Source organism: Rhinolophus sinicus, chromosome 8 (genome assembly GCF_057876585.1).
Source record: "Rhinolophus sinicus isolate RSI-liver-muscle chromosome 8, RSI-T2T, whole genome shotgun sequence".
Classification (NCBI taxonomy): Eukaryota; Metazoa; Chordata; class Mammalia; order Chiroptera; family Rhinolophidae; genus Rhinolophus; species Rhinolophus sinicus.
The window spans coordinates 30,552,429-30,560,761 of NC_142508.1; the positions used below are offsets into that span (position 1 = coordinate 30,552,429).

Consider the following 8,333-nt stretch of genomic DNA (forward strand, 5'->3'; position numbering starts at 1 on the left):
GAACAGCAGGTGTCTGTTTCTGTTTGTTCTTTATGCTTATCGGAGTTCCCCTCAGCCATCCTCCCAACCTCTGCTTGTAGTTACATTTTCTTAACCCTTGATGCTCCAGCTCCCCACACCACCACAAGGGGAAGAGCAGGCACGCAGGCACACAACCCTCACAACGAGGGTGCCTGGGGCTGCCACTCTCCGCCCGCGGGCGGGACCCTGGGCGGGGCTCGGAGCCCACCGGCACTCCGGAGACCCTGGCGGCCCGCCCCGGGGGCTTTGAGGGTGACTGCCAAAGCCCGGGCACTGCCTCCTTAGCGGAGCCCAGCCCCGGGCTCCACCACACACCGGTGGAGAAGCTGCCACCGCAACACAGCCTCAGTGCGTCCGTCCCAGTCCGTGTCCCAGCCTGTGCGTCCCCCCCACCCTCAACCTCCACCCCCTGTCCGTCTGGCTCTGCGACATGCCTGTTGGGCTGTGGCTCTCGCTCAGGAGCTCTCTCCCCGCGTGCCAGCCCCCTCTTTCTCTGTCTCTGTCCATGTCTCTCTGTACGTCTAGATACATACATGCACATATACGTGTATATTTCCATCTCGCTCCCTCCTCCTCCTCCTCCTCCCCCCCCCCCGTTCTGTCTGTCGGTCCCTGTCCTGCGGGGACTCTAGTCCCTCTGCCCGCACAAGAACGCAGGATATGGCGAGGCCAAGAAGGAACACCAACGGAGCCATGGATAGGGGTCTCATAGCACCATTTCTCACGGGCGGCTGGCTCGGAGACACAGCAAGCCGGAGCCGCACGATCCCCAACCTGCCGGCCGCTTCTCTGCCAACCAACCGACCCACCAACCGACCGACACGCCAAGCCGGCCAACTGCAATCCGCGCCCCTCTGCAATTTGCAGTCCACCATCCGCGCTTCCTAGCTTGGCCACCGCAGCTGTACCGGTGGCCTATGGCCAACTGGCAACAGCTGACGGCCAAGCGGTCACAGCTGATGACCGTGCACCACCCGAGGCAGCACCCCTCCACGCGAGGCCCAGAGCCTGGAAACGGCTCTCTGGGACTCTGTCGCCACAGTCCCCGCCTGTCTCTCTCCGCCTCTCTCTTGCTCCGTCTCTGGCCTTCTCTCATCCTCTCTCTCACCTCCCTGGGTCAGGAGAGGTGACGTGTAGCCAGTGAAGGGACCGGAGATCGGGCGGGACGCTGGTCGCTGAGGAGGGGCGAGGGCCCGGACGGAAGGCTGTGTGACGAAGGGTGACGGCAGACTGGAGCCGCTGCACCCTGGTGGCACGGGTGGCTCCCCGTGGCTTTGGGCCAGTCGGTGGGGCCGGCCAGTGCCAGGGCCAGGGCCGCGCGTGCCTAGGGCCGGAGGGGCCTGAGAGGACCCTGCGACCCCCTCGCTTGCCACGAGCGGGGGACCGCAGAGCAGCCAGGCGGGTCTGGGGTGGTGGGGCTGGGGGTGGGGGTGAGCGGGGTTGGGGGGGGCGGGGTGTAAGCCATACGGGGCCCGGGGAGTCCCAGGATGCCAGGGCGCCGAGACTTCTGTCACCGTCAGGGAAGTGACAGAGGCCCGTGGAGCCACGGGTGGCGCGGAGGGGCCTCGCTGCGGGCCAAGAGTAGCCCGCCGCCCACGCCGGCGGCGTCCGGGGGAGGCGGGGAGCAGGCGGGAGGCGCGGCGCCGGCGGAGCCGGCCCGCGAGGAGATGCTCGCCACCCGAGCGGCCCAGCAGCACGGCGCACGCTCACGAGGCAGGCCGGGAGCAGGCTCTTGGGGCGCCGGCAGCCGGGTCCCAGCGTCTACGGCCATACCACCCTGAACGCGCCCGATCTCGTCTGATCTCGGAAGCTAAGCAGGGTCGGGCCTGGTTAGTACTTGGATGGGAGACCGCCTGGGAATACCGGGTGCTGTAGGCTTTTGCTCGCCTCTCCTTTTGCGCCGCCGCCCCGGCGTGGCTCCCTCCGAACCCCTGGCGCCCCTTGCCCCTCTTCTGCCGCCCAGCCAGCCGAAGGTACCCCTGGCCAGCGGCGGGTCAGCCGCCCGGCACTACAAGCTCGCAGCCCGGGCCGCACGCCAGGCCCGTCGGCCCCGGCTCCCCCCCACACCCTCTTCTCAGTCCTCTTCGCTCCCGCAGGCCGACAGCCCGCAGCCCTTCGCCGAGCCGCGGTCGCCGCCGTCGCCGCCGCTGCCATCGCCGCGCTCCCTCCCGCTCCCCGCCCCCGCCGCCCCCAAAGCCCAAGCCCAGGGCTGCCTGCCGGCGCAGGCCTCCACCAGGCTTTCTCCATCCCAGGACGTGCCGGTCCTTTGCACCTCGGCCCGAGCCCAGGGGACGACCATCCCTGTGCCTGCACCTGGGCCCCGAGACACAGGATAGGCGTGTCCTCCGGCAAACGGGATGCCCACCCGCCCCGCCCCACCGGGGGCCTCTGTCTCTGCTGGCAGGCACCTCGCCCCACACCCCCGCGCGCGCGCGCGCGCCCCCTCCCGTCTCCCACAAGAGCCAGGAGCCCTCGGTTCCCGCCGGCCGCAGTGGCCCCGACACACAGGGGAAAAAGAGCCGGGACAAACCAGGGGACGGAGAGAGCAGCACCCCAACACCCCGCACGCCCTCGGGCTCCAGGAGAGACCACCATGTCGGAGCCTGCCGACGAGACGAACGGTTCCTGAAGTGGGGAGTGAGGATTGAGAAGAAAATAGACAAGAGACAAAGATGGGATCGGGAGGGCGAGCAGTTCTGACTAGACTGCTGCGCCTGCTTGATTTTTCAGCATTCTTTTATACAGACAGAAACAGGAAGGTTACATAAAGCGGCTGAGGCAGCAAGTACAGATTAGTTATGTTTTTCCAAAGTTTGGCCCTGACTGTCTTTAGACCTTTTGAGATTGTCCCATTCCCAGAACAGCAGGTGTCTGTTTCTGTTTGTTCTTTATGCTTATCGGAGTTCCCCTCAGCCATCCTCCCAACCTCTGCTTGTAGTTACATTTTCTTAACGCTTGATGCTCCAGCTCCCCGCAATTCCCCCTTTTTTATTTTTTGAGATCGTGCCTGGCTTAGGTGGTCAGTACAGACATTCTCACTTACCCGTCATTGGATATCCTTCATCAAAGCGATCGACTCCTGTCTTAGGTTGTAAGACATCCACTGATCATTACCCGTCATTGGCTACCGATCTCCTTCGGGGTTAGACAGGGGCAGTGGCTTTTGGTTTATTAGCCATGTGGAGCCTTATTTTGTGAATTTCTCCATAAATATCTGTGACTATCCCCATCACAGCTTCTGTGATGCAGGGGAGGAAACATAGTATCAGGAGGATCACAACAGGCGGAATTACAAGGGGAGGGGGGCATAATTTGAAGCATTGAAGAGTATGATGGCAATACATTGTGAAAACTAGAGACAAGTTTGTTGAGAGTATCAGCTATATCGGTGTTTAAAGGAGAGGTCTCTTGCAGTGTCAAGACCTCTTTATGAAACTGGATAAGATCAAGAGTAACATTTTTTTCTTACACGGTCTGTGAGACTCGTACCTCATAGCAGAAAAATGTTTATTCCAATCACCCTTTGTCTGTTAACAGCCGAAGCATAAAGTCCCATGATGTCTTACCTTCTCAGGGTCAAGTCACCCATATTGTAACAGTTCTGTTGAGATAAGTGGAGAGAACTGATCTTCATTGCCCTCATGACTTCTCTCACAATCAGGTGAGAGAGGAAAGCCAGAGACAGCAATGGCTTTTGCCAGGCAGGGGGAAGGGGAGGAAAGGCTCCTTTTTGGATCTTCTAAGGCAGCTCATTGGGGGTCCCCACTCGGTTCCGCCCGGCTTAGGTTGTATCTCCCGTGAGATATCTTACCCGTCTTTGGCTGCAAACCATCTTTGGGGGACCAGACAGAGAGACATAAGGTGTAAACACAAGAATGGAACAGTAGGGGGCGTGGATGGGTATCTACAGATGTCTTCTCTTCTGTGGGCTGTCGCTCATGGTATGGTTTAACACCGACCAGGAATTCACAAAGGTTTTTCTTCCGGACCTGGAGAAATACAAGCAAAGCCTCTTCCCCGTGTTATCTCGCGGGGAGAAGTAGGATCAGCTTCCCCACGTAATATTTTAAACAAAGGTTGTAATTCACCGGTTGTCAACCGCAACTGAGGTCTAATCCAGTTAATGCCTCCCAGTAGCTTTTGGAAATCATTTAACGTTTTTAAACAATCTCGCCGGATTTGTATTTTTTTGAGGCACAATGGCCTGAGGCATTAAACAATATCCCAGATAAGAGTAAGGAGGCACTTGCTGAATTTTTTCTGGGGCTATAACTAGCCCATAATTGTGGAGCTTTTCTTGTAAATGAGCAAAAGCAGCAAGCAACTTTGGTTCACAAGAGTGGGCAAGAAGTATGTCATCCGTGTAGTGGATGATGTAAATATCTGGAAATGTCCTTCGGGTAGGTTTTATTGCAGCTGATACAAGTTTTTGACATAATGTAGGGCTACTAGCCATTCCCTGAGGTAGCACTAGCCAATGATAGCTCTTAAAAGGTTCTTGTAAATTAACGGAAGGAACACTGAAAGCAAATCCAGGGCAGTCATCAGGATTTAAAGGTATAGTATAAAAACAATCTTTGAAGTCCAAAACAATTTTACATGTGTGTTTTGGTGTGGCTGCAGGACAGGGCAAGCCTGTCTGTAAGGCTCCCCTTCATTTCATGGTTTTATTAACTTTTTCTAACTCTTGTCATAATCTCTATCTACCAGATTTTTTTTTTATTTTTTTTTTTTTAATAACAAAAATGGGAGAATTCCCGGGAGAATTGGAGGGGGCAATGTGTCCCTTTTTAAGTTGCTCCTGTACTAGCAGCTTGGCGGCTTGAATCTTTTTCGGTTGATAGGGGCCTCGGGCAGTGGATCTAGCCCTGCAACTACACTTGGAGGAGAGCTTCATTGTAACCCAGGCTTCTATTCTGATTGAGATTCTAATAAAGGCCCAGTCTGTTGAGCCTGGACTAATTGCATTTGAACAGAGAGGGAAGTGAGTGCAGCTTGTAATCTTTGCACCTCTGCTTCCCAGGGGGATCCAGTTTGGGTTGATCATTCTCAGAGTATCTGATTCCCTCGTGTCTAGGATCGATCACATCCCTAACCAAATTCCATAAGGAAAAAGTATCTACTGGTACTTCAGAGGGTCCACGAGCATCATAATATCCCTGTAAACGCTCTCTCACCTTTTCCCAAGTTTCTAAGTTTAAAGTCCCTTCTTCGGGGAACCAGGGACATATTTGTACTACAAATTCTAAAAATCGAAGCAACTGTGCTTCACTGGTTTTAACTCCTCTAGCTTTTAGCATGCTCCTTAACATGTGAGTAAACAGCCTTTTACTGTTACCCTGTCCCATTTTATTTTACTCCCGACTATGGTATCTCACCGCTTTCACTAACCTTATTCGACGCGTCTCGTTTGCAAGCGGAGTCCTTCACTGATTCCCCAGTAGTCAGGTCCCTGTTCGGGCGCCACTTGTCGGAGCCTGCCGACGAGACGAACGGTTCCTGAAGTGGGGAGTGAGGATTGAGAGAAAAAATTGGACAAGAGACAAAGATGGGATCGGGAGGGCGAGCAGTTCTGACTGGACTGCTGCGCCTGCTTGATTTTTCAGCATTCTTTTATACAGACAGAAACAAGAAGGTTACATAAAGCGGCTGAGGCAGCAAGTACAGATTAGTTATGTTTCTCCAAAGTTTGGCCCTGACTGTCTTTAGACCTTTTGAGATTGTCCCATTCCCAGAACAGCAGGTGTCTGTTTCTGTTTGTTCTTTATGCTTATCGGAGTTCCCCTCAGCCATCCTCCCAACCTCTGCTTGTAGTTACATTTTCTTAACCCTTGATGCTCCAGCTCCCCACACCACCACAAGGGGAAGAGCAGGCACGCAGGCACACAACCCTCACAACGAGGGTGCCTGGGGCTGCCACTCTCCGCCCGCGGGCGGGACCCTGGGCGGGGCTCGGAGCCCACCGGCACTCCGGAGACCCTGGCGGCCCGCCCCGGGGGCTTTGAGGGTGACTGCCAAAGCCCGGGCACTGCCTCCTTAGCGGAGCCCAGCCCCGGGCTCCACCACACACCGGTGGAGAAGCTGCCACCGCAACACAGCCTCAGTGCGTCCGTCCCAGTCCGTGTCCCAGCCTGTGCGTCCCCCCCACCCTCAACCTCCACCCCCTGTCCGTCTGGCTCTGCGACATGCCTGTTGGGCTGTGGCTCTCGCTCAGGAGCTCTCTCCCCGCGTGCCAGCCCCCTCTTTCTCTGTCTCTGTCCATGTCTCTCTGTACGTCTAGATACATACATGCACATATACGTGTATATTTCCATCTCGCTCCCTCCTCCTCCTCCTCCTCCCCCCCCCCCCCGTTCTGTCTGTCGGTCCCTGTCCTGCGGGGACTCTAGTCCCTCTGCCCGCACAAGAACGCAGGATATGGCGAGGCCAAGAAGGAACACCAACGGAGCCATGGATAGGGGTCTCATAGCACCATTTCTCACGGGCGGCTGGCTCGGAGACACAGCAAGCCGGAGCCGCACGATCCCCAACCTGCCGGCCGCTTCTCTGCCAACCAACCGACCCACCAACCGACCGACACGCCAAGCCGGCCAACTGCAATCCGCGCCCCTCTGCAATTTGCAGTCCACCATCCGCGCTTCCTAGCTTGGCCACCGCAGCTGTACCGGTGGCCTATGGCCAACTGGCAACAGCTGACGGCCAAGCGGTCACAGCTGATGACCGTGCACCACCCGAGGCAGCACCCCTCCACGCGAGGCCCAGAGCCTGGAAACGGCTCTCTGGGACTCTGTCGCCACAGTCCCCGCCTGTCTCTCTCCGCCTCTCTCTTGCTCCGTCTCTGGCCTTCTCTCATCCTCTCTCTCACCTCCCTGGGTCAGGAGAGGTGACGTGTAGCCAGTGAAGGGACCGGAGATCGGGCGGGACGCTGGTCGCTGAGGAGGGGCGAGGGCCCGGACGGAAGGCTGTGTGACGAAGGGTGACGGCAGACTGGAGCCGCTGCACCCTGGTGGCACGGGTGGCTCCCCGTGGCTTTGGGCCAGTCGGTGGGGCCGGCCAGTGCCAGGGCCAGGGCCGCGCGTGCCTAGGGCCGGAGGGGCCTGAGAGGACCCTGCGACCCCCTCGCTTGCCACGAGCGGGGGACCGCAGAGCAGCCAGGCGGGTCTGGGGTGGTGGGGCTGGGGGTGGGGGTGAGCGGGGTTGGGGGGGGCGGGGTGTAAGCCGTACGGGGCCCGGGGAGTCCCAGGATGCCAGGGCGCCGAGACTTCTGTCACCGTCAGGGAAGTGACAGAGGCCCGTGGAGCCACGGGTGGCGCGGAGGGGCCTCGCTGCGGGCCAAGAGTAGCCCGCCGCCCACGCCGGCGGCGTCCGGGGGAGGCGGGGAGCAGGCGGGAGGCGCGGCGCCGGCGGAGCCGGCCCGCGAGGAGATGCTCGCCACCCGAGCGGCCCAGCAGCACGGCGCACGCTCACGAGGCAGGCCGGGAGCAGGCTCTTGGGGCGCCGGCAGCCGGGTCCCAGCGTCTACGGCCATACCACCCTGAACGCGCCCGATCTCGTCTGATCTCGGAAGCTAAGCAGGGTCGGGCCTGGTTAGTACTTGGATGGGAGACCGCCTGGGAATACCGGGTGCTGTAGGCTTTTGCTCGCCTCTCCTTTTGCGCCGCCGCCCCGGCGTGGCTCCCTCCGAACCCCTGGCGCCCCTTGCCCCTCTTCTGCCGCCCAGCCAGCCGAAGGTACCCCTGGCCAGCGGCGGGTCAGCCGCCCGGCACTACAAGCTCGCAGCCCGGGCCGCACGCCAGGCCCGTCGGCCCCGGCTCCCCCCCACACCCTCTTCTCAGTCCTCTTCGCTCCCGCAGGCCGACAGCCCGCAGCCCTTCGCCGAGCCGCGGTCGCCGCCGTCGCCGCCGCTGCCATCGCCGCGCTCCCTCCCGCTCCCCGCCCCCGCCGCCCCCAAAGCCCAAGCCCAGGGCTGCCTGCCGGCGCAGGCCTCCACCAGGCTTTCTCCATCCCAGGACGTGCCGGTCCTTTGCACCTCGGCCCGAGCCCAGGGGACGACCATCCCTGTGCCTGCACCTGGGCCCCGAGACACAGGATAGGCGTGTCCTCCGGCAAACGGGATGCCCACCCGCCCCGCCCCACCGGGGGCCTCTGTCTCTGCTGGCAGGCACCTCGCCCCACACCCCCGCGCGCGCGCGCGCGCGCGCGCCCCCTCCCGTCTCCCACAAGAGCCAGGAGCCCTCGGTTCCCGCCGGCCGCAGTGGCCCCGACACACAGGGGAAAAAGAGCCGGGACAAACCAGGGGACGGAGAGAGCAG

General features: G+C 60.0%; 2 non-coding genes across 2 annotated transcripts; both read left to right on the plus strand.

The window, feature by feature from the left end:
- Positions 1-1,780: 1,780 nt before the first annotated feature.
- Positions 1,781-1,899, plus strand: LOC148757425 (5S ribosomal RNA). The gene has a single exon (XR_016022254.1). It is a non-coding gene; the product is annotated as a 5S ribosomal RNA (ribosomal RNA).
- A 5,638-nt stretch (positions 1,900-7,537) lies between these two features.
- On the plus strand, positions 7,538-7,656 carry LOC148757426 (5S ribosomal RNA). The gene has a single exon (XR_016022255.1). It is a non-coding gene; the product is annotated as a 5S ribosomal RNA (ribosomal RNA).
- The last annotated feature ends 677 nt before the right edge of the window (positions 7,657-8,333 follow it).